This window comes from Macaca nemestrina, chromosome 2 (genome assembly GCF_043159975.1).
Source record: "Macaca nemestrina isolate mMacNem1 chromosome 2, mMacNem.hap1, whole genome shotgun sequence".
Classification (NCBI taxonomy): domain Eukaryota; kingdom Metazoa; phylum Chordata; class Mammalia; order Primates; family Cercopithecidae; genus Macaca; species Macaca nemestrina.
This window is the reverse complement of record NC_092126.1, coordinates 46,405,420-46,429,806: the sequence shown is the minus strand read 5'-3', so window position 1 is coordinate 46,429,806 and position 24,387 is coordinate 46,405,420. Positions and strand designations below refer to the sequence as shown.

Below are 24,387 nucleotides of genomic sequence, written 5' to 3'. Positions count from 1 at the left end.
TCCTAGAAAAATGTTCATGATACAATGCTAAGTAGAAAAGGAAAAAGCAATATCTTAGATATCATATGATTATAATATATAAAATGTATGCATAAATAAAAGCAGTAAATCCTTACAATGTTAACTTTGGCTAAAATTCTCATTGGTAGAGTAAGTAGTGATTTAAATTTTCATCTTTATATTTTATTTAAATATCACATTTTATTGTCTTTAGAATCAGAAAAGTATATATAATTTGTCTTAAAACTCATTGTAGTTCACAGGGAAACTTCCGCTCCATGAATGCTCATGGTCATTAGCACTTCCACTGACAGATGTGGACCAACAGATGGGTGAACAGGAATCAAACATGCGTAAAATTCAATTCATTGCCTTACAAAGCAAGGCCAGATATCCATTTAGCAAGATTGAAGTTCATTTCTATGGCTCAGATGTGTGTAAAAAGGAACTTTCTTTATTTACCATCATGGGTCACATTTCACACTACCTTTTCTCATGCCACTTGACAGAAAATGCTTGAGCTGTCAACTAAAGGGGTCTCTATCTGGTGTAGCTTAAAATAGTATGTTTGGGGTAATTCTTCTGTGTTACTTTTGGTTTTTCCATCTCGCCTTTCTCTGATTGACATAAATCAGGTGAACAGCATTTACAAGTTGGCTCCAGAGAAGTGCCATTTGGTCTTTGCTGGCCCTAGTTTCCTATGTCACTTCATTTTGCCACTTGCCACATCAGCCACAGTGGCTCTTGGCCTCTTGGTCACTTGGGTCCTGCTCTGTGAACCATGGGAGTGAACCTCGTCTCACTTGGTGTTTGGGGCAGTATTTGCAATTGATGTTTATAACAACTAGCTTTCATTGAGCATGTGCTATGTGCAAGATCATTGTTCTAACACCTTGAGGTGTCCTAGCTCATGTAATTTTCATGCCAGCTCTGTGAGGTAAGTATAGATAAGAAAATGGAGACTTAGAAAGTCCAAGCATCTTGTCCACAGCCTGTAAGTCTCAAGGTCAGAATGTCCATGGATCTTGCTACTGCTCCCAGTTGTCAAGACCCCCAAGCATTCTCATTTGAGCTCCAGTCTCCTCTGGATCTCTTCCTCAAGGGTCCAGGAACTCTTGGCAGCTTCTCCACAGGCTACTGGAGTGATCAGACCCTTTGAGTGTGTTCTCATCTACCTGTACCTAGGCTCCCCACCCATGGCTATTTTGCCTTTCCCAGGCTGGGCTGGAAGCAGGAATGAGAGGCTTGCCGTTTTCCCAGGCTTCTTACAGGGAAACAAGGGAACTTTTCACAATGACTGACCCAAACTTTCCAGAGCCTTCTTCCCATGAGCTGAATGTTTACATTCCCCTCAAATTCATAAGTTATGGTTCTAGCCCCAGTGTGATAATACTTGGAGGTGGGGTCTTTAGGAGGTAATTAGGTTTATATTAGGTCTTAAGGCTGAGGCCCTCATGATGGAGGAGGAGGAGGAGGAGGAAGAGGAGGGAGAGGAGGGGGTGGGGGAGGAGGAGGAGGAGGAGGAGGAGGAAGAGACAGCTTTCCATGAGCACACACCATGGAAAAGTCATAGCAAAGATGACTATGCACCAGGAAGCACCCCCTCACCAGACACCAAATCTCTTGTCACCTTGATCTTGGAAGTCCCAGCCTCTAGAACAGTGAGAAATAAATTTCTGTTGTTGAAGCCACCCAGTGTATGGTATTTTGTTATATTGCCCTCCCTAAGACTTTCAGGAGGCTCTTTCAGGGGCCGGAGGAACAGCCCCTGAAAGAGCTCTGTCCTTTCTCCTCCCTTTGATCTTCAAGCTTTGGACCTTAATGTATAAAAACATAGCTTTTGGATAATCAAGAAAATCTTTAACACAAGTTAGTTATGAGGAGAAAAAATATCTTGCTAGGAACTTGGGAAAAAGTCCAAACAAGTCTTAACTTCAGATGTTACCACTTTTTTGCTTTCCTGGGTTGGTCTTTACGGTATGTAGCTGAAGAAGAAGAGAAGCCACCTGCATTACACAGAAAGAACATTGGTGATATGTCATCACATTTTCCTGATCCTTACACTCTTTTTTTTGTTTGTTTGTTTTGAGACAGAGTCTCGCTCTGTCGCCCAGGCTGGAGTGCAGCGGCGTGATCTCGGCTCACTGCAAGCTCCGCCTCCCAGGTTCCCGCCATTCTCCTGCCTCAGCCTCCTGAGTAGCTGGGACTACAGGCGCCCGCCACCACGCCCGGCTAATTTTTTTGTATTTTTCGTGGAGACAGAGTTTCACCGTGTTAATCAGGATGGTCTCGATCTCCTGACCTCGTGATCCACCTGCCTCAGCCTCCCAAAGTGGTGGGATTAAAGGCGTGAGCCACCGCGTCTGGCCTCCTTACACTCTTTAACCCTGACTGATTGGTGCTGGCAGGGAGCCCTCCCCATCTGGTAGCACCCCTTCCTGTCTCAGGGCTTTCCTCTCCCAGGCCCTGCCATACACACTCCAGAACTATGGGTGCCTAAGTTTTCATGTTCAAAGTTGGCATTTGGAAGGGTCTTGAGTTTCAAAGTGTCCTTACATAAACTCCACACTGGTGGAAGTAAAGGCTTAAGTATCAAAAGCGGACATCGTAGCTACAGTTAGCTTGTGTGTTACAAGTGAGAGTGGGAGGAACAACCCAGAAAGAGAGCCCCTAGAAGGCCAGTGACAGCATCAGCATTTTCTGCAGAACTGAACCTCTTATTTCTAATAGGAATGTTCTCATTACCCCAAAAGAATGTCGTGTTATATAGCATGCAGAAAAATACTTGCAGTTTCATTTATCTGCAGGAGTCAGGAGGCTATATAGAGATAATAATGAGTCTTAGTTGCTAGCTTTCATTTTGCCTGTGTATCTCGATCCAGAAAATGTTTTCCTCATATACAGAGAAATAATCAACACTTTCTTTTTATATCAAAGGGTTCAGACTCACATTTTGAACTCTGTAAAAACTCTGTGCTGCTATTTCTATTTCCAGACTAAGACATATACAAGAAGGTTGGGTTTCTCCTACCTTCCACCACCCCTAGGCAATTGGAGCAGCAAGATTATAAAACACAAACACAGGCAAATATAGACAACCCAGTTTGAGGTTTATTTGGGTATCTTTGCCTTGTAAGCACTTCCTCAGAACATGGCAGAGCAAGGAAGTGGGAGGGAGTTCAGTTAGTTACTTGGACTATTTATAAGGTCAACAGGAAAGGCTTGAAATAATGGGAAAAATGCTCTTTTTTTTCTCTTTGTGTTTGCCATGGAGTCCACTTCCTAGTCTGTCCCACTGTCCCCAGTATCAGAAAAATCCAAAGTTGGCCGCATCCAAAGCAGTTGCAAAGCAGTTGCATCATGAACCTTACCAGCAATTTGCTCTTAGTTGACAATAACCTTCCCCTTCCCCTTTTCCTCCCATGTTCAGGTTCATTGCCACAAGGCATCCCCCAAACTGCAGCTGGATGAGACCCCCATGCCAAACTAGATATTTAGCAGATGATGAGAAACCCAGAGAATCCTATTCTATAACAATGATTATTATTATTTTGAGACAGAATCTTGCTCTGTCACCCAGGTTGGAGTGCAGTGGTGCAATCTTGGCTCACTGCAGCCTCCGCCTCCTGGGTTCAAGTGATTTTTGTGCCTCGGCCTCCTGAGTAGCTGGAACTACAGGCTCATGCCACCATGTCCAGGTAATTTTTTTTTTTTTTTTTTTTTGAGACAGAGTCTCGTTCTGTTGCTCAGGCTGGAATGCAGTGGCACGATCTCGACTCCCTGCAACCTCTGCCTCCCAGGTTCAAGTGATTCTTCTGCCTCAACCTCCTGAGTAGCTGGGACTACAGGTGCCTGCCACCATCCACCATGCCTGGCTAATTTTTTGTATTTTTAGTGGAGATGGGGTTTCACCATATGTTTGTCAGGCTGGTCTCGAACTCCTGACCTCAGGTGATCCACCCACCTCAGCCTCCCAAAATGTTGGGATTAGAGGCATGAGCTATTGTGCCTAGCCCACATAATTTCTTTATATTTTTAGTAGAGACGTGGTTTCATCATGTTGGCCAGGCTGGTCTCGAACTCCTGTACTCAAGTGATCTGCCCCTTGGCCTCCCAAAGTGTTGGGATTACAGGCGTGAGCCACTGTGCCTGGCCCTATTCTATAGTTAAATAACGTATTTTTAGCTTGGGAACATTCTAAGGTGAATAAAAATGAACAAGCAAACAAATAAAAATCCACAGATGGTGTTTACAATAGAAAAAAATAACCAGAAGAATCGTTTTTCAGTCAGGTATTTTTTTTTTTCTTTTTTGAGACAGAGTCTGGCTCTGTCACCCAGGCTGGAGTACAGTGGCTGGATCTCAGCTCACTGGAAGCTCTGCCTCCTGGGTTCACGCCATTCTCCTGCCTCAGCCTCCCGAGTAGCTGGGACTACAGGCGCCCGCCACCTCGCCCGGCTAGTTTTTTGTAGTTTTTAGTAGAGACGGGGCTTCACGGTGTTAGCCAGGATGGTCTCGATCTCCTGACCTCATGATCCGCCCATCTCGGCCTCCCAAAGTGCTGGGATTACAGGCTTGAGCCACCGCGCCCGGCCCAGTCAGGTATTGTTACCATTATAATTTTAATCAAAACAATTTTGCCTAAAAGTTGAGTCAACAGACAATCCACAATCCATTCTGCCTTACCTGGAAAGGCTCAACTAAGGGGAGGAACAACCCCTCAAGAAATCTCATTTTTCCTAGATACAAAGTTCTAGAGTTTGGAAGTTTGTGGGCGAATGATTACCTAGATGCTGAGTCAAAAGAATGAAGGCACAAACTGTTTCAGTATAATAAAGAAAATAGTTAAAATAAAAATAGTCATAATACAAATTAGATACAGAGATGATCATGGACACTTATCAGTCATTATAAACATTATTAATCATTAGCTTTTAATATGACTCTTTGTTTCATTACTAATATAACCTAGGAATAACCGTCAGGTATAGGGTCAGATACTGAAGGGACATTGTGAGAAGTGACATAGAAGGCAAGAGGAGAGCCCTCTGTCACGCCCGCATAAGGGCCGCTTGAGGGCTCCTTGGTCAAGCGGTAATGCCTGTGTCTGGGAAGACACACATTACTTAGCAAGGAGTCTCCTTTCCTTGGAAGAGTCAGGGAACACTCTACTCCACCAGCTTCTTATGGAAGATGATATTAACCAGGCCTGCCCACAGTCATCCGGAGGCCTAAACCCCTCCCTGTGGTGCTGTGCTTCAATGGTCATGCTCCTTCTCCATTTTCATGTTCCTCCCGTACTCCTGGTTCCTCTTTGAAGTTCGTAGTAGATAATGATAAAAAAAAAAATAGTGAAAGTCTGAAAGTCTTTAATCTTTCTTATAAGTACATAAAAGAAAACCCTGACGTATGCTGCCTTCTCCCTCTGCTCTGGCTACCTAAAAGGGAAGGGCCCACTGTCCTATGATCGCGTGACTTACTTCACCTTATCAATCACTTAGAAGATTCACCCTCCTTACCCTGCCCCCCTTGTCTTGTATACAATAAATATCAGTGCACCCAGCTGTTCGGGGCCACTACCGGTCTCCATGTCTTGGTGGTAGTGGTCCCCTTGGCCCAACAGTTTTCTCTTTATCTCCTTGTCTTGTGTCTTTATTTATTACAATCTCTCATCTCCACACACAGGGAGAACACCCGCTAAGCCCCGTAGGGTTGGTCCCTACAAAAGTTCATCTAAGTTGGCATTTAATGGTCTTCTTTCTCCTTTGAATATATGGCATGTATTTGATATCTCCTTTATTGAAGTTACTAAAAATGCAGAACCACTTTCCCTATGCCACTCTGAGTGAATGGCTCACTCAGAGGTATTTTAACAATTGAATCATGAAACAAGTTTTTTTAAAAAAAAACTCTCCTAAAGAAATTTCTTCTACTCTGATGTCCATTGTTGTAAAGTCCTTCCCATTGTAGGTCCTTTCTCTGTCCTTCCTTCTGACTTCTCCACTGAGTGATGCATAGGGCAGTGGTTGCAGATGTGTGATAGTGGGCCAGAACCAGGTCATAGCAAAGAAGCAAAACAATAATGATATTGTTAATAATGATAAAAATGAAGTCATTGCTAGTCAAATAACTCTTTAAAGGGCAAAGAATATGAGCGGACAATTCAAAGAAAAGGAAATATAAAGGTCTCAACATAGATGCTCAGCACCATTCATAAGAGAAATGCACATTACCCCGGTAAACCATTCTTTTTTCACCCGGCACACTGACAAAGGTCAAAAAGTCTGATAACTCATTGTGCTAGAGAACATGTTGCAAAACAGACACTATCAAAATTAATGCTGAGATTTGGAAAAATTGAACAAAATTGTCCATGCATATAGTTGTCGACCTATAAGTTACACTTCCAGGAAATTTATCCTATAAATATATTCACACACATGCCAAGTGGCAGATGTGGAACATTATTTACTGCAGTATTGTTTGTAATAGCACTTTATTGGAAACAGCTTTAAATGTTTATTGATAAGTTACTAAATTATGGTACATCCCCACATTGGAACAGGTAGCAGCCTTAAAAAGACTGAAGAGATGGATAGATGATAGATAGATATAATGATTTATAATTGTTAAGTGGAAAAAAATACCAAAGAGAAAGATACCATTTACATGGAATGGGTGGAGGAGAGGTCTATGTATATGCACAGTATTTGCTTATAGAAGCAAAAGCTACCTCTAGAAGGACACGCAAGAAAGTGATAGCATATGCCACCCTCACAGAGGGAAACTGGAGGACTGGGGGTAAGGAGGGAGTGAAACTTTCCATTATATTTCTATCTATCTACACACACACACACAGACACACACACTTATGTATATGTTTGAATTTTGAACTACAAATGTACTATCCATTTAAAAACTTAAAAACACTCTTGTTTGTAAGGAGCAGACATTTTTATTTTTAAGAAACACAATTTGTATCTCCTTAAACAGAGTATGGCAGATCAAAATTTCCAAAGATAAGTATATCAATATATCACATCCCACATGCTCTTCTTACAAGGTGACACTGACACTCCCCTTGAATCTGGCTAGGCTTGGGACCATGTGGAAGTGACTATTTGAATTTCAAGGGTAAAGTCATTACAAGTAACATAGCTGCCCCAACTGTCTTCCTCTCACCTGCCCTCAACTGCTTGTCCTTGGAACTCAGCTACCATGTTGTGAGGAAGCCATGCAGCCCCACTGAAAGATTTGGGGTAGGTGCTCCTGCACCACCCCAGCTTAGGCCCCAGCTGACAGCCAGCATCAACCACCAGACTTGGGAATGAACCAGCCTTCACACAGATAACTTTCAGGCCACCCAGCTGGTGCTGACCAGAGCAGAAATGACCCGTCCTTTCCTAGCTCTGCCCAAACTGCAGATTTACAAACAAAATAAATGATATGTTGTTTTAGGCCACTATGTTTTATGATGGTTTGTTGCTATACAGTGATAAATAACTAGACCAAAGAAAAAATTTTGGTTATTTTTGAGAAGATCCTTGTGATGCCTTCCTGAAATAAAGTAGAGTCAGGGATGCAGCTGGCCCCAGCTAGAATCTGCAGTTGGTCATTTGCAGGATTTGCTCTCCCTCCATCAGTTTCTTTCCAGTCCTTCTCCCTTGGCCCCTGGGAGCTCCTCCTGAGAATTAGTACTATTTTGTGAGAAGGGGAAATTATAAAACGAGTAGTCTCCACTTCTAACTTTGAAGGAACTTTTGCCAAAATAATAAATTGCTTTTGGTGTGAATTTAAATCTCAAGGAGATTGTCAAGCAAAATGCAGCTTTAATTTTATTTTTTAATCTGAATATTTAGAAATTAGTGTCAAATAGAATTAGTTGAACAAAATTTTTATAACAGTATCATCTCAGATTATTCCTATAAAAGTCATCAAGATCCATTAATTATGGCACTACCAAGGACATTAATAGTAAATTGAAAGAAAAATTGTGAAGGGCAAATTCGTCCAGTGGTTTTATGTTTGTGGAGCAGCAACATACTGTAAGTGTTCGGAGCCTGGACTTTGGAGCCAGATTGCTAAATGTGGCTGTACCACTGGTATCTTTATGATGTTGAGCAAATTATATTTCTGTGCCTCAATTTCCTCATCTGAACATTGGCTCTAATAACAGTTCCTGTCATATAGGGTTATTGTGAGTTTTAATAAATTACATTCAAAACACTCATTTCAGTATCTGGCACACAGGAAGTCTTCAGTGAATAACAACTGTTATTTTTGTATACCAAACACCAGATCTGATATCCTGTGAGATTTATTCTAAATTAAGCCTTTGTCTCTAGAATTTATAGCCAAGGTAAATTCAGACATTGCGAGCAAGACCGCCAAAAGCTATATGCTAATGGAAAACTCCTTTCTATTGCTAACACTTTGGTTCCTGTTTCTGTCCATATTTGAAAGAGACAGAAATGTTATATAAATGGTAGATGCACTCAGCATCATTTCCAACCTCCTGCAAGGGTGCCTAGAATCCTGCAAAGGCCAGTGAACTAAAACCTAGCTTTCCCAAACTCCCATGAAGCTAGTGTTCTGAATACACAGTAGGTTTTCCAATCAGGTGCATTTATACAGAGTATTTAAGGTAGATGTGTGGTGGGGCCATTTTCCTGTTGCTTTGACTCTTCCTACTGGCAAATATGGTTGTCAGGACTCTGGGTGTTTCTGGAGCAGAAGCTCAGCATCTGCTCACTAATTTTGTGTGTGTTGAAGAGGCAGCTGTGATGGGGTGTGAAGGCAGTGGCTGCAGCTCCCTGATCCCTGGATCACAAGCATTAATAGTCATTTTGATGTCAACCAACCAAAAATGTATCTCCTGAAATCCTACATGTCTGAATGTGTAAAAGGTAGCAGCTCCCTTGGCAGAACTGTTCTCTGATGGTGACTGGGAATCATTTCTGGACTCCACACATGCAGCCCCTCCAGCGATTGCATAAGCACCCAATTCCCTGAATTCCATCCTTTCAGCTCTTTTTATTTTTTATTTTTTTTGTACCCAAATTCTGTCTGATTCAAACAGGGAGTCACAAAAGTTGTCTTCCTCATGGCAGTCCTTTATCAAGTGACTCGTTTTCCCAATTTATTCAGTGTGAACTTCCAGAGCTTCTCTTTATATAGTGCAGTAGAGTAAGAATGGAAGCAGCCAGCTGAGGTGTTAGAATGCTGATAAAGAATGTTTCCTTAAAACAACAGCAAACAGGGTTTATCATGTCTATAAGGGGAAAAGTCATTCTTTTGCTGTAGCACTGTTATGGGGTGCAATGGAGTCATCTGGTAAGAGCACCCAGACTAGCCCTCAACGTGGTCACTCTTTAAAAATATCAGTAGTTTTTATGAGTTAACTGTTTGATATTTCTGCTTCATCAGAGAGATTCAGATCTGTTTTAATGTCCTCTGCTGTGCACCTTGAAAAACTGACTTTTTAATGCCTCTCATCCTTCATCAGCACTAGCACTGGGCTTCTCCAAAAAGGTTCACAACCACGCTTTTTCTTGCCACCTTCCTCCACAGAGCCTAGAAAGCCATACACTCACTGCCCTCACTTCTTTTGTCTTGGTCAGATAATCCAGTTCTAGAGGAACTCTGTTTGAGGCAGCTTCTGGAAAAAGTTTTGCTTTCCTTATAAAGGAATAGATGTGGTTAGTGGAGTTTCTCTCCTTCCATTCCTCCTACCTTGAAAATAAATATGATATCTGGACCTCTAGCAGCCATTTTGATAACCTGAGATAACAAGCCCCATTCACTAAAGAAAGCAGAGGGAAGAGATAGAAGGAGACTGGATCTTTGATGACACCCCTGGGACTCTGCCCCAGACTCTTCCTTAAGTGAGAATAATAAACCCCTGTTTGTTTAAGCAAGTGTTTGTAAGGTATCCTATTTGCTGCAACTTCATTTCCACAAAATATGTTATTTATATCTCCCGGAATTTTTGTAGGAACCCAACAAGATAACTGGTATGAAAGTACTTCGAATACTATAAAAAGAGAACTCATTTTAAAGTTCTGTTTTAAAAGGAATCAGATGTTTTTCTCAGGAGTTCAAGCTTAAGGTACAGGAAGTTTCAATGAAATGATAAATGGTTGAAATAAATATGCCACATATTCCTTTCAACAACTCAGATGAAGGCTTGCTTCTTTCTTAAATTATTAATAACCCCATTTAGTACTTTCAAAGTGCTTTGCCATCATTTGATACTTAATCCTCAGAATTTCCCTAGAAGAATGTGAAATCTCATTTTACAAGGGAAGAAGTGAAAACAACGTTTTTCAAAGACTCTCTTTGAGACACCATACACCTGTGGCAGACTCAGAACTAAAAATCAAAGAATTGAAAAGTCCCGTGTGTAATTGGCTTTCTCATGTAAATTTGATATGCAGGCCATGACACAGCCCACAGAAGCTCTAAGAATTTTTAAAAATTTTACCTTACATGTATATTCAAAATCAAGTCAAGCTAACCATATAGGATTCCTTATGTGAATAAAATGCCTTTATGCCCAACATTAGAAGTGGACAAGGAAAGAATATATTCTATCGTTAGTGAACTCGTCTATTTGTACACCAAGAATATCACCCAATCCTGGCATAAAATAAATCATGTCAGAGTAACTCTTGTTTTACTGATGTATCTGGTAATAAGCAGTAAAAGAGTAGCTCTGAAACAGAAGCAAAAATAAAGAGAAATATCAGGCGGGCACGATAGCTCACACCTGTAATCCCAGCACTTTGGGAGGCTGAGGCAGGAGGATCACGAGGTTGGGAGTTCCAGACCAGCCTGGCCAACATGGTGAAACCCCGTCTCTACTTAAAATACAAAAATTAACCAGGCATGTTGGGGCACGTCTGTAGTACCAGTTACTTGGGAGGCTGAGGCAGAAGAATCACTTGAACCCGGGAGGCGGAGGCTGCAGTGAGCCAAGATCGTGCCACTGCACTCCAGCCTGGGAGACGGAGAGAGACTCCATCTAAAAAAAAAAAAAAAAAAAGAGAGAGAGAGAGAGAGAAAGAGAGAAAGAGGGAAATATCTACCTGCTTAAACAGGAAGTAAGTTCTCAATCACCCTTTAAAAATGAAGCAAAGATTTATTTATGGCCAAAACTTTATTTAGAAGTGTGGTGCTCAGAATCTTCCATCACCTTCAACCCAGGAAAATGTTCTCTCAATTTTAATCGTGTTTCACATGATGAAACAGAAATTTGACCTTTAATTAATGATGTAATTTTTTAAAAATTTATACATTTCCAAGTCTTTTATTGAAATTCTGAATATGATTTACATGATATGAGATCAATGAGAGAAAAAAGAAAAAGCAGCTGAAACAGAGATAGAAAAAGCTCTTAATTAGACTATATTACTATTTTTATTTTCAAATCCAGAGAAGGCCAATTTAAAGATTTCCTGTGCCAGCTCTACTACTTCCTACCCATGGTTCCTTAACCAAGTTGCCTCCTCTCTCTACGTTTAGTTTCCTTATGTAGTAAATGGGCACAATAATAATGCCCACTAAATTGGGTGGTTGGGCAAATTGAATGAAAGAGTACAACATCAACAATGTTAGTCATTATTATGGTCTGAAAAATCCATAAAACATTGGACACAACTAAGAGATGGTACATGAGATAAATACGATACAAGCTGACTGAACATCTAACCTGATTGCAGTGGCAGTAAAGGTGGTTTGACTTTCAGGATAGTACTGCTCCACCGGCTCCTGCTGGGATTTAAATGATTATTGCTTAGCTCTTTTCTCTTGACTTGTTATCAAGTGCCTGGCAGGGCCTATTTCAAGTACATTTTGTAAAATACCACAGGAAGATCCTTAAGAAATAACCAACAGCATGCTTGGGTCTGGTCTGATATTAAGGGCAACAGTGGTCACTGGACATTAAAGGGGGCACAGCTGAATTTGAGAGCTAAAGAGGGTGGTGCTTAGCAAAAAACAAGGGCATTCCTGAACAGAAATCCACCGTAAAGGGGAAAGAAATTTTTGAGAAATTCTTATTCGTCACAAGGAGCACACAGCTGCCCAGAAATGCACTTTCCAGAAAACTGGAAAAGTGGAATTCTGACATGCCCTCTGGATTTCTAGCTGGAGCCTGTGAGTATATGGGAACAGTGCACACCTTGGGAGAATGGGAATTTTGTGAGGTGTTTAAACCTCTGTCACCTGCGGATTTAAAGGTTGTCGTATATGCCTATTTTATTTATTATCTCTTCTGCTCTAGTGTTATACTGGTAAGAACAAGGGAGTGAAGGTTACAATTGCAACAGGGGTTACAATCTTGCCTGTTTCATATAGCAGATATTCCATGAGTGCTGTAGGGTTGAGGCAGGAGGAAAATGAGGCCAAAGAAACCGAGAACTCGAAATTGGCAGAGTCAAACTGGGCAACCTCCTGAGGAAACACGCACAGAACATAAATGTCAGACCCATCCTGGCTTCTAAATATTGCATTGCCAGGAGTAGCCAGCAAAAGATTGAGCCCTTCAGCCTCAGGGTGCCAAGTGTCTTCCATGTCCCAAGGTCTCCTTAGTGTGTCCACCTGCCTTCCAGGTGGCTCAACTGCAGATCCACTCAGCCTCTGTTGACTGAAACTGAGCTTAAGGGGGATATAAGATGAAAGAAGGGTGAAGAAGAGAAAGCATCAGGGAAAGGAAAAGGATCTAATGGAGTGTACAGAGGAGTGAGAAAAAAAATCAAGGAGAAGGGAAGCAGAAAATAAAATCAGGAAGAAAATAAGATAAAATACAGGGAAGAAAGATGAGAACGGGATAAGCATAGGATTCAAAAGACTTCAGTAGGGACCTGGGATCAGATGGTTGTACTAGAACTGGATACAGGAAGGAAGGAAAAAATGTATCTTAGAGGAGCTTCTGAGAATAAAAGAGGAGAAAAGAAAAGATAGAGGATTAAAAATACTATTTGTTATTCTAAATATCTGGATAATAATTAATCATCTTTGTGTCTGTTGTGTCAAAGCTTTTAGTGGCACTGTATGCAGAACCACAATCAATATTATTTCAAAACAGTGATGCCCTTTGAGGAGGATATAAAGGGGAGGGAGAAATCAGATAAACTATGAAGGAGGAGAGAAGAAGCCAGTTCTGTCAGATACTGCAGAGACAGGTTGATGCTGAACCCTTGGGAATAGAAGTGATGCAATGCCTGTAAGAATGAGCAGGATGTTTACTATCTTTCTGCACAGAAAAAAAAAAAGGAAAGGAAAAGAAAGAAAACAGAAAAAATATGGCAGTGGCTACGCACAACTCCTTCTTAAAGAAGAACACATTGGAATCTGATTCATTGATCACTGAGTTGTTATCTTGAGGCTTTGGTATGTATAGTACTTATTTACATGTGACATTAGGTACCAGTTATTTTTATTATTGTTAAAAGAAAAATTGGGAATCCATTAGGCTGAGACAACTTCAATGCCTTGAGTTCCTACATAAACAACCTGAAAGGAACTCAATGTAAACAATAAAATGAAACTTAAGCTTAACCAATCAGAAACTGCCAACTAACCTCTAACTAGGGACTTTGCACATTAACCAAACATTTTCATTGTCTGCCTTATGTGAACACTTTATAAAAGCTTTCACCTGGGCCGGGCGTGGTGGCTCATGCCTGTAATCCCAGCACTTTGGGAAGCCTAGGTGGGGGGATCATGAGGTCAGAAGATCGAGACCATCCTGGCTAACATGGTGAAACACCGTCTCTACTAAAAATACAAAAAGTTAGCCAGGCATGATGGCACCTGCCTGTAATCCCAGCTACTCTGGAGGCTGAGATAGGAGAATCACTTGAACCCAGGAGGCAGAGGCTGCAGTGAGCCGAGATTGCACCACTGCTCTCCAGTCTGGGTGACAGAGTGAGACTCCATCTCAAGAAAGAGAAAAAAAGCTTTCACCTTAAGCCCCTTTGGTGGAGCCTAAACCACTCTCAGTTTGGTGCTGCCAAATTGATGAATTCCCATCAGCCCAAATAAATTATTTAAAAGTTTAACGTACTGAAGTTTATCTTTTAACACTATTTATTTTTAAACCAGCCTTTAGTACTTTTTTGTTTGTGTATTGGCTCCATTTACTTTATGACGTGAGTCATTTATTACTGTATCGATTGAGACATCTATCAAGTCATCTCTTAGGCAAGCAATCCTCAATCTTTAATGAGCATCAGGATCATCCAGAGGACTTGTTAAACACAGATTTCTAGTCTCTACAGCACCAGAGCTTCTGACACAGTGGGTCCGGGGTGAAAGAATCTGCATTTTAACAAGTTTCCAGGTGAGGCTGATGTTGCTGATCCAGATACGTCACTTTGAGAAGAACAATATTTGAAAAACAGTAGAGTGTTTCTATGTGTAAACATTATTATTGCAGATGTGTTTAAATATAAAACTGTATTTCAAGGATAAAGTTTTTAGAGTTCAGAAACAATTATTAGAAGCATTAATATGCAAAGTGATCTACTATATCAATAGTAAAATCAAAGAGCTCTGTGGCATTTTGAAGGAAAAACTTCTGAAATGTATAACTTTCTATAATAAGATGACCTGGTTGAAGTTCTAAACTTTTCAATGTAGTATTTCCAATTTTGAAACCTCAAACTTAAGAGTTGTAGAGAAAAATATTTTCTCTTCTTCACATGATCCCAGGTTGGCCCAGAAAGAAGGACACATTCACCAACACTTCTGTCCTCTTGGAATAGTCCTGGCGAGGAAGCTTGGGCCTCTCTCCCATCCCCTCTGAACAGAGTGTGCTACTTTTGGGCCATGGTGTACACTAGAGGACTATGCTCTTAACAGTGGAAAGTGCCATCTTTTTCTCTTTCTTTGACTCCCTGAGCTTTTAGGTGCAAACAGGCTTGTCTCCTCTTTTGTCACCATGAAGTAAATCCACCTAGACAGTGTCTTCCATAGTCAGAAGTCCCTGCTGAAGACAGAGTACAGTAAGTCTGTGCAACCAGCTGGGTGAGTGGACTCAGGGTCTTATATGCAGGCTTGGATATACACCCAGTGTGAATGTGCAGATTCTGGATCTAAAAAAACTTTGTGTCTAAGCAACATTCTCCCTTCTTTAGCAGAAGCCCTGCTAAGCCATTGATACAGTTGGCTATCTGTCCTTTGAGTGTTTACTTCATCAGTCAACATCTTGGAAAGAAGTGGGAGAGAATTTTAGAGCTGCTAGATCTCGAAAATGCAGGCTGGGAAATCACAGGATGGACGCTTGGGCAGCAAAGGGCAACCCAGGGAGAATGAGGATCTTGATATAGGCCAGCTTGGGCTGGGGCAGTTCACAGTGGCTTGTAACATAGCCACAGCTGGTACATCAGAGCCCAGAAAGGCTCCAGTTAAGTGCCACCTCAAAACAGATGGACTTCACTATGTTAAGTTTTTTTAGGGTTTTGTGAAAAGAATAATTATTACTTCCATAGTGTCTTTTTCCCCATACAGTGTTTCTCAGCCAGACTTGCAAAGGGAATTGAGTTTCCCATGGGGCACGGAATACTCTGTGTTCATGCTGACCTTCAGGTTGTCAGGGTCAGGCTGAAAGCAGCATCTCCAGATTAGTTAATCCAAATTCAGACTTCTTTATCATTCTGTAAATGACATCAAGATCTAAATGGTCTCTTGGGCTTGGGAGGCTCCTGCATAGGGTCTTGGAAATAACCTACTTCTATCACATCTTCTATACCTACATAGGGTCCTGAAAATACCCTACTTCTATCACCAAGTCTTAAATTGGTTCTAAACTGTGTATGTTGTAAAGTCTGCTCATGGGTGAGAATTTTAGAGACCCCTACTGAAGCTTCAACCACAGAAGGGCAAGGGAATAGATAAACAACAATACAGATTTTCTCCTATAGGGCATATGACACATTCTTTAAGCAGAAGCAAAGCAACCCACCCTCATTATGGACCAAAAGTTTAGAGGGACCATTTAAGATTTTCCATTGAAAACTCCCTGTCATTAAGAATTTGGTTTGCATAGTGACATATTGGGGAAAGAAAACCCTGAAAAAAGGTTTGGTCTTGCAATCAGAACAACAATGAAAAAAAATGAAAGCAAAATAAAGGTATGCACATTGAGAAATAAGATAGGGTGGATAAACAGTTTTCTCCTCTAGAGACAGATTGAATTAAAAAAAAAAAGGTGGGACTAAAAAATGAGAAATATTTTAGCTGTTATCTTTTTAAGGAGTGTTAGGGCAGGGGGGCTTATAAAAATCAAATAAAGGAGGCAAGATCATGAGAGCTCACTAGGTTAATTCCTCCAGTGAGAGCCCAGAGAGAGCAAACTATTGAGAGAGGATGTTTGTCTTTTCTTTTATTCTTCTTATTTTTCAAAAACTTTTGATTATGGAAATTTCCAAACATACACAAAAGAAGAGAGAGTAATATAATGACTCTCCATGTGCCCATCTCTCCACTCCAGCAGTTATCAACATACGGCTATTCTTATTTCCTGTGTACCTCCCCCCTCCTCCTCCAAATCCCAGCACCTGCTGCAGTATTTTAAAATTAATCCTAGACATTATATGATTTCATCTATATTATCTCAAAGAAATAAGAATTTTTAAAAGTTTAACCACAATATCATTTTACATCTAAAATATTAATAATATATCTTCATATTATATATCTAGCTAGTTTTCTAATTTCACCATTTTAAAAATAACATATTCTCTTTTTAATGTTTGTAGATTTGGGGGCACAAGTACAGATTTCTTATTTGCATATATTATTCAGTGGTAGAGTCTGAGCTGCTAGTGTGCCCACCACCCAACTGTAATTTCACCATTGTTTATAAATACCATATAAATATATGGTTTGTTTGAATCAAGATCAGAAAGAAAACTACCACATTACATTTGGTTGATATGTCCCTTAAACTTCTTTTTATTTATTAACTGCCTCCAGCTCCCCGCTTTCTTTTTCTAATTTATTTGTTGAGGAAACTTTGTCATTTGTTTTCTAGCATTTTGAGAGGTGTCCTCTTAGAGTTGCAAGAATAAGAGAGCAGTTGGAAAACTTCATGGAAGAGCTGCATGGGGTGATTTCAGAAACATTGGACATTTGTTATAGAAGGGCTGAGAAGATTAGCAGAGAATACATTAAACATCCTTAGATGAGTTTGGAGGTGACACAGTCATTTCAGGTGGCAAAACTATGGCCATGGTTTGGGGGATGATTTCCGGGAAACACATAGAGTTAGGACTCTGTGCAAAGATTTAGGGAAGTGAAGCACAGTAAAGGGTAGCATAGTAGGTGCAAAGGAGATCAACTCCAGGCCAGGGTTAGCTGTTGGGCTGATGGAGGGTAGCTTATAGACAGAATTTTCCAACTTGGGTTGGTGATGGCGACTGGATGCATTTGAACAACTGATGCAATTGACTGACTCAGAACTCAATGATTTCATATGGGAGACTCCAGGAAAATTGTCTGGTTCTAAAGAAAAAGAGGAGAGGAATTCTGGTCCATCAATCAGTGCTACACAGGAGGAGGAGGAAGAAAGCAAGGCTCTGCTGATCCTGCAGAATCCGTGGAAGAGCAGAAGGAAATGGAACATTAGGGGGTATTCCATTGCCGCAGGAAAACATGTAGCTGAGAGAATAGTTCTACTGCTGATGATGTGAGAAAAAGGTTATCAAGGCTTGGAAATTCAAAAGTCAGGAAAAGGAAAGGTTTTGGGGAAAATCACATGAAAGAAATCATAATGGAAGGTCCAAATAAGCTCAGTTAGAAATGAAACTGAAGATATTACAACCAGTACCACAGAAATACAAACAATATAATAATTCAAGACTACTATAAACACCTTTATGCACACAAACTAGAAAATCTAAATGAAATGGACAAATTCCTGGAAATATACAACTCTCCTAGATTTTCAGAAAGAAATAGAAATCCTGAACAGACCAATAACAAGCAGCAAGACTAAATCAGTAATTAAAAAAACTGTCAACAAAAATGTTCAGGATCAGACGGATTCACAGCTGATTTCTACCAGACATTCAATGAAGAACTGGTATCAGTCCTACTGAAACTATTCCAGAAAATAGAGAAAGAGTATATTCTCCCTAAATTATTCTATGAAGCTAGTATCATCCTAATACCAAAACTAATAAATGACATAAAAAAAAAACAAAAGAAAACTACAAACCAGCCAGACGCAGTGGCTCATGCCTGTAATAATCCCAGCACTTTTGGAGACTGGGGCGGGTGGATCACCTGAGGTCAGAAGTTCAAGACTAGCCTGGACAACATGGTGAAACTCTGTCTCTACTAAAAATATAAAAATTAGCCAGGTATCGTGGTGGGTGCCTGTAATCCCAGCTACTTGGGAGTCTGAGCCAGGAGAATCGCTTGAACCCAGGAGGCAGAGATTGCAGTGAGCCAAGATCATGCCACTGCACTCCAGCCTGGGTGACAGAGCAAGACTCTGTCTCAAAAGAAAAAAAAAACCAAAAAACTACAGACCAATATCACTGATGAACCCAGATGCAAAAATCCTCAATAGAATACAAGTTAACCAAATCCAACAGCACATCAAAATGATAATACACCATAATCAAGTGGGTTTCATCCCAGGAATGCAGGGATGGTTTAACATACACAAATCAATAAATGTCATACATCGCATAAACAGAATTAAAAACAAAAACCATATGATTATCTCAATAGACACAGAAAAAACATTTGAAAAAATTCAGAATTACTTTATGATAAAAGCCCTAAGCAAAATAGGCATAGAAGAGACTTACCTCAAAGTAATCATAAAAGCCATATATGACAAATCCACAGCTAGTATCATACTGAAAGGGGAAAAACTGAAAGCATTCCCCCTAAGAACTGGATAAGACAAGTATGTCCACTTTTACTACTTCTATTCAACAGAGTACTGAAAGTCCTAGCCAGAACAATCAGAAAAGAGAAAATAAAGGGCATCCAAATTGGAAAAGAGGAAGTCAAATTGTCACTGTTCACTGATGATATGACCATATACGTAGAAAACCCTAAAGACTCACCCAATAGTCTCCTAGATCTGATAAACAAATTCGCTAAAATTTCAGGATACAAAATCAGTGCACACAAATCAGTAGCACTGCCATACACCAACAATGACCAAGCTGAGAATCAAATCAAGAACTCACTCCCTTTTACAATGGCTGCAAAACAATAAAATATTTAGGAATATACTTAATCAAGTAGGTGAAAGATCTCTACAAGAAAAACTACAAAACACTGCTGAAAGAAATCATAGATGACACAAACAAATGGAAACACGTCGCATACTCATGGATGGGAAGAATCAATATTGTGAAAATGATCTTATTTCTTAAGGCAATCTACAGATTCAATGCAATTCCCATCAAAATACTGTCACATTTATTTATTTTTGTTTTTGTCATCATTCTTCACAGACCTAGAAAAAAAAATCCTAAAATTCACATGGAACCAAAAAAGAGCCACATAGCCAAAGCTATACTAAGCAAAAAGAACAAATCTGGAAGCATCACATTACCCGTCTTCAAGCTATACTACAAGGCTATAGTTACAAAAACACCATGGTACTAGTATAAAAAGAGTCACACAGACCAATAATACAGAATACAGAACCCAGAAATAAAGCCAAAAATGTACAGCCAACTGATCTTTGACAAAGCATACACAAACATAAATTTGGAAAAGGACACCCTATTCAATGAATGGTGCTAGGAAAACTGGCAAGCCACATATGGTAAGATGAAACTGGATCCCCATCTTTCATCTTATGCAAAAATCAACTCAAGATAGATCAAAGACTTAAATCTAAGACCTGAAACCATACAAATTCTGGAAGATAACATTGGAATAACTTTTCTGGACATTGGCTTACACAAACAATTCATGACTAAAACCCCAAAAGCAAATGCAACAAAACCAAAAATAAATAAATGTGATTAATTAAACTAACAAGCTTCTGCATAGCAAAAGAAATAATCAGCAGAGCAAACATACAGCCCACAGAGTGAGAGAAAATATTTGCAAACTAGGCATCCAAAAAAAGGACTAATATCCAGAATCTACAAAGAACCCAAACAAATCAGCAAGGAATAAAACAAATAATCCCATCAAGAGGTAAGCAAAGGATATAAATAGACATTTCTCAAAAGAATATATACAAACAGCTAATAAATATATGAAAAAATGCTCAACAGGACTAACCCTCAGGGAAATGCAAATTAAAATCACCATGAGATACCACCTGATTCCTGCAAGAATGGCCATTATTAAAAACTCAAAAAACAATAGATGTTGGTATGGTTGTGGTGAAAAGGGAACACTTTTATACTGCTGGTGTAATTTACATTGTATTAGTGTAAATTAGTACAACCACTATGGAAAACAGTGTGGAAATTCTTTAAAGAATTAAAAGTAGCTCTACCATTCGATCCAACAATCCCACTACTGGGTGTCCACCCAATGGAAAAGAAGTCATTATACAAAAAAGATACATGCACATGCATGTTTATAGCAGCACAATTCTAAATTGCAAAGATATGGAACCAAACTAAGTGCCCATCAACCAACAAATCGATAAAGAAAATGTAATATATACACACCATGGAATACTTCTCAGCCATAAAGCAAAATGAAATAATGTCTTTTGCAGCAACTCAGATAGAGCTGGAGGGCATTATTTTAAGTGAAGTAACTCAGGAATGGAAAACCAAATATTATATATTCTCACTTGTAAGTAGGAGCTAAGCTATGAGGATGTAAAGGCATAAAATGATATAATGGACTTTGGGGACCCCAGAGGGGAAGATTGGGATGGGAATGAGGGATAAAAGTTTATACACTGTGTTCAGCGTACACTGCTCGGGTGACGGGTTCACTAAAATCTCAGAAATCACCACTAAAGAACTTATCCATGTAACCGAAAAACGCCTGTATCTCATAAACTATTGAAATAAAAAAAGTTTGAATTATGTAAATGATAATATAGAAAAATGTATGGGTAGAGAAAACCATGAAGTAAAAAAGATAAAGAAAAAAGAGCATAATGATTCCTACTTAGAAATATCCGCAGTGGCTTTAGTTAGGGCTTTGCTGAGGGTAATCCTCCAAATGAGGCCACTAGGGTAATGAGAGAGAACTTTATCCATAAAACAGAGTTCCCAGATGAAAGGAACTCCAGGACCAAAGCTGCTGCAGTGCAAGGCTAAAACCCTTTTGGAATTCTACTCAATAAGGAAAAACAGAGAAGGGAAAGAGGGTGGGATTTCACAGAATGCATATCATGAATGTGCTTAAAGAGGGAATGGAAGATACATTACTAGGCAGCATTCAAGCCCAGGGAGGAACTGGATCCCCCAAGTGTGAAAATCAAGAGGGAAATAAAAATACATAAAAAATTGTATTATGAAAAATTTCAACCACTCACAAAAGTAGAGAGAAAAATACCATACGTTCCCATCATGTAACCCCAGCAACCATAAAATTGTCATTACTTCCGTTTTAACTTTATCTCACAAGATTTTATGAGGGAATATGTTAAAGGTCCAGATGTTATATCATTTCACTAATAAATAATGAAAAGGCTTTTTTTTTTTTTTTTTTTTTTGAGATGGAGTCTCGCTCTGTCGCCCAGGCTGGAGTGCAGTGGCCGGATCTCAGCTCACTGCAAGCTCCGCCTCCTGGGTTACTCCATTCTCCTGCCTCAGCCTCCCGAGTAGCTGGGACTACAGGTGCCGCCACCTCGCCCGGCTAGTTTTTTGTATTTTTTTTTAGTAGAGACGGGGTTTCACCGTGTTAGCCAGGATGGTCTCGATCTCCTGACCTCGTGATCCGCCCGTCTCGGCCTCCCAAAGTGCTGGGATTACAGGCTTGAGCCACCGCGCCCGGCCTGAAAAGGCTTTAAACACACTAGATGAACACAGAGGGGACTGACAAAGCCTTGCATAAAACTGGAGGACCAGAAGTGTCAAGTTGGCACATTTTAAAATTTTAGAAGGAAGTATTTTAAGTGCCACTCTCTAATGGCAGGACAGTACATACAAGTGATTTCCCCACTGGCACAGGGAGCTCAATGTTACAATAAATGGACAATTTCTTTCTTGTGGGTTTAAATTCTTTCATAATGACCTCTGGACCAAATGCCCAGTTGATGTCTATATTGGTCAGCCTGAAACAGAAAATATCATATCTATAACTTTGCATTTCTTCATGTTCTTGCCTTTCCCCAAATTGTACTATTTGCAATACTAGGAACAGATAATTTGGTTTAGGACAGCTACTCTAGGGGCATGGGATTTGCTCATGCTTCCTGTTTTTTGACTCAGTGTGAGTAATCTGTAGTTAGGTTCATTCAACTTTATTGTTGCTGAAGACTCTATAGATATTCTAGTGCTCCAAAGATGGCCCCAAACATCACAGCTGGTGAAGAAAATCTGGCACCATGAGACTGAGCCCAATCCAACAAAATTAGAAAGCAAAGTCAGAAAAATTCCAAATTTAGCTTACAGAAGGAAGGGGAATTTGATTTCGAAATTTAGAGCTTTTTCTCACAATTTAATAATCAAATAACATTCAAATTAGGTGTTTGAATAGTGTATCTACAATATATTTTTTGAGTATTTTTTAAAATGGCATACTTTTTGCTGAACTGGTTAAACACAACTTGTGATCAACACAATTAAAAAAAACTGTATAGGAGGAAATATTAATCCTTTGGTATGGGGTGAAGTTAAGGCAATTTCACTGAGTTCGTATTCTCCTTACAGCCTTCAAGTGCAACATTTAGGCCACTCTACACACTAGCCCTAGGAGGATACAAAACACACATCCACATTAACACAGGAGCAGGCCTGCTCAGACACAATGCAGATTTGCTCTCCCGAGTGCGCCAGCCCTGCTCCAACAGGTTTAAAGAAAAAAGACATCGGGAGAGTTAACAGGGAGTCCTTCGCTCACATGACCACATTTGCACCAAAATCACGAAGGAGGCTACCCAGGTCTTCACAGACCAGTACTACACACCCCTGGGCAAAAACATCTGCACGAACAAACGTGTGTGCGAGGAGACCACCATTATCCTCAGCAAGAAGCTCTGCAACAAGATAGTAGGCTATGTCATGCATCTGATGAAGTGGATTCAGAAGACCCAGTGAGAGGTATCTCCATCAAGCTGCAGGAGAAGGAGAGAGAAAGGAAAGACAATTATGTTCCCGAGATCTCAGCCACGGATCAGGAGACCATTGAAGTAGACCCTGACACTAAGGAAATGAGGAAGGTTTTGAACTTTGTCAGTCTGTCCAACCTACAGGTCACTCAGCCTACAGTTGCGATAAATTTCAAAATGCCTCGGGGAGCTGTTTGAATCTGTCTGCAATGCTGTAATTTTTTCAGTAATCCTGGGACAACGGCAAATAAAACAAAACAAAATCCCCTCCCCCGAAAAAACCTAAAAATACAGGGGGCCCTTCTGCTTCTATCCCTACATTTCCACAGTGGTCCACGAAGGAGGAAACTTCTACCTCCACTTCTGACCTCTTGGAAGAGTCATAGAAAGTATATCCCACTCTTAATCCCTTGGAACAGGGATGGTCAGTGGGTGATCCAAGCACCACATTGGCTAGGCCACGCCTTACTAGAGGTAAGTTTTCTGGGCTCAGGTGCAGAGAAGGTTGATCCTTTTCTGTCTCTGATCAGTCAAAATGAGCCCAGAAGCTTGAGGGGTGGGAGGAGGAGCCCTAAGATTCCCTTTCTAGCTGCTGTCTCTGCAAAAGGCAACCCTTCTTTAGAGAGGTTGAGTACTTGGAAGTAGATTCCACTGTGCAGATAGATTTTACCCCAGCAAGCCTGTCTCGGAGTATGCTGTCCTTGGCTTTCCTGTAGATTGAAGTGAGATGTGGGAAGCCTCTGGTCTAAGCCACGTTATCCAACAAAGTTCACCAAAAGTCTTACATTCTTGGTGTACCCTGTTCTTGTCAGCTGTATATTTTGTGTGTATTGTCTTTTGGTTACCATGGTGGAAGGGAGATGCCTGAGGTTTTGGCTGTTGAATCTCTAACAAAAAATTTTTGGTTTTTTTCACTTAGAAATAAATCTAGTTTAAAGAGTAGATTTTGGTGGAATCCAATACTGTTTGAATCTTAAACTGCTGATAATTAATTGGTTCTGCTTTTTCCCATTTCAACAATTCTCAGATAGTGCCATGAAGGACATGGCTTAAGTAAGAAGCTAGGAAGACATTTTTTTTTTTTTCCAGAAAGATTATTCCTTTAACATTTAAAAACTGTATGTTATTTATAGTCCCTCAATTTTGAAGCCCAAATACCC

The 24,387-nt window shown here is 40.2% G+C and overlaps 1 pseudogene; it reads left to right on the top strand.

Moving 5' to 3' along the window:
* The first annotated feature begins 1,457 nt into the window (after window positions 1-1,457).
* Window positions 1,458-23,425, top strand: LOC139361232 (small ribosomal subunit protein eS17-like; annotated as a pseudogene).
* The last annotated feature ends 962 nt before the right edge of the window (window positions 23,426-24,387 follow it).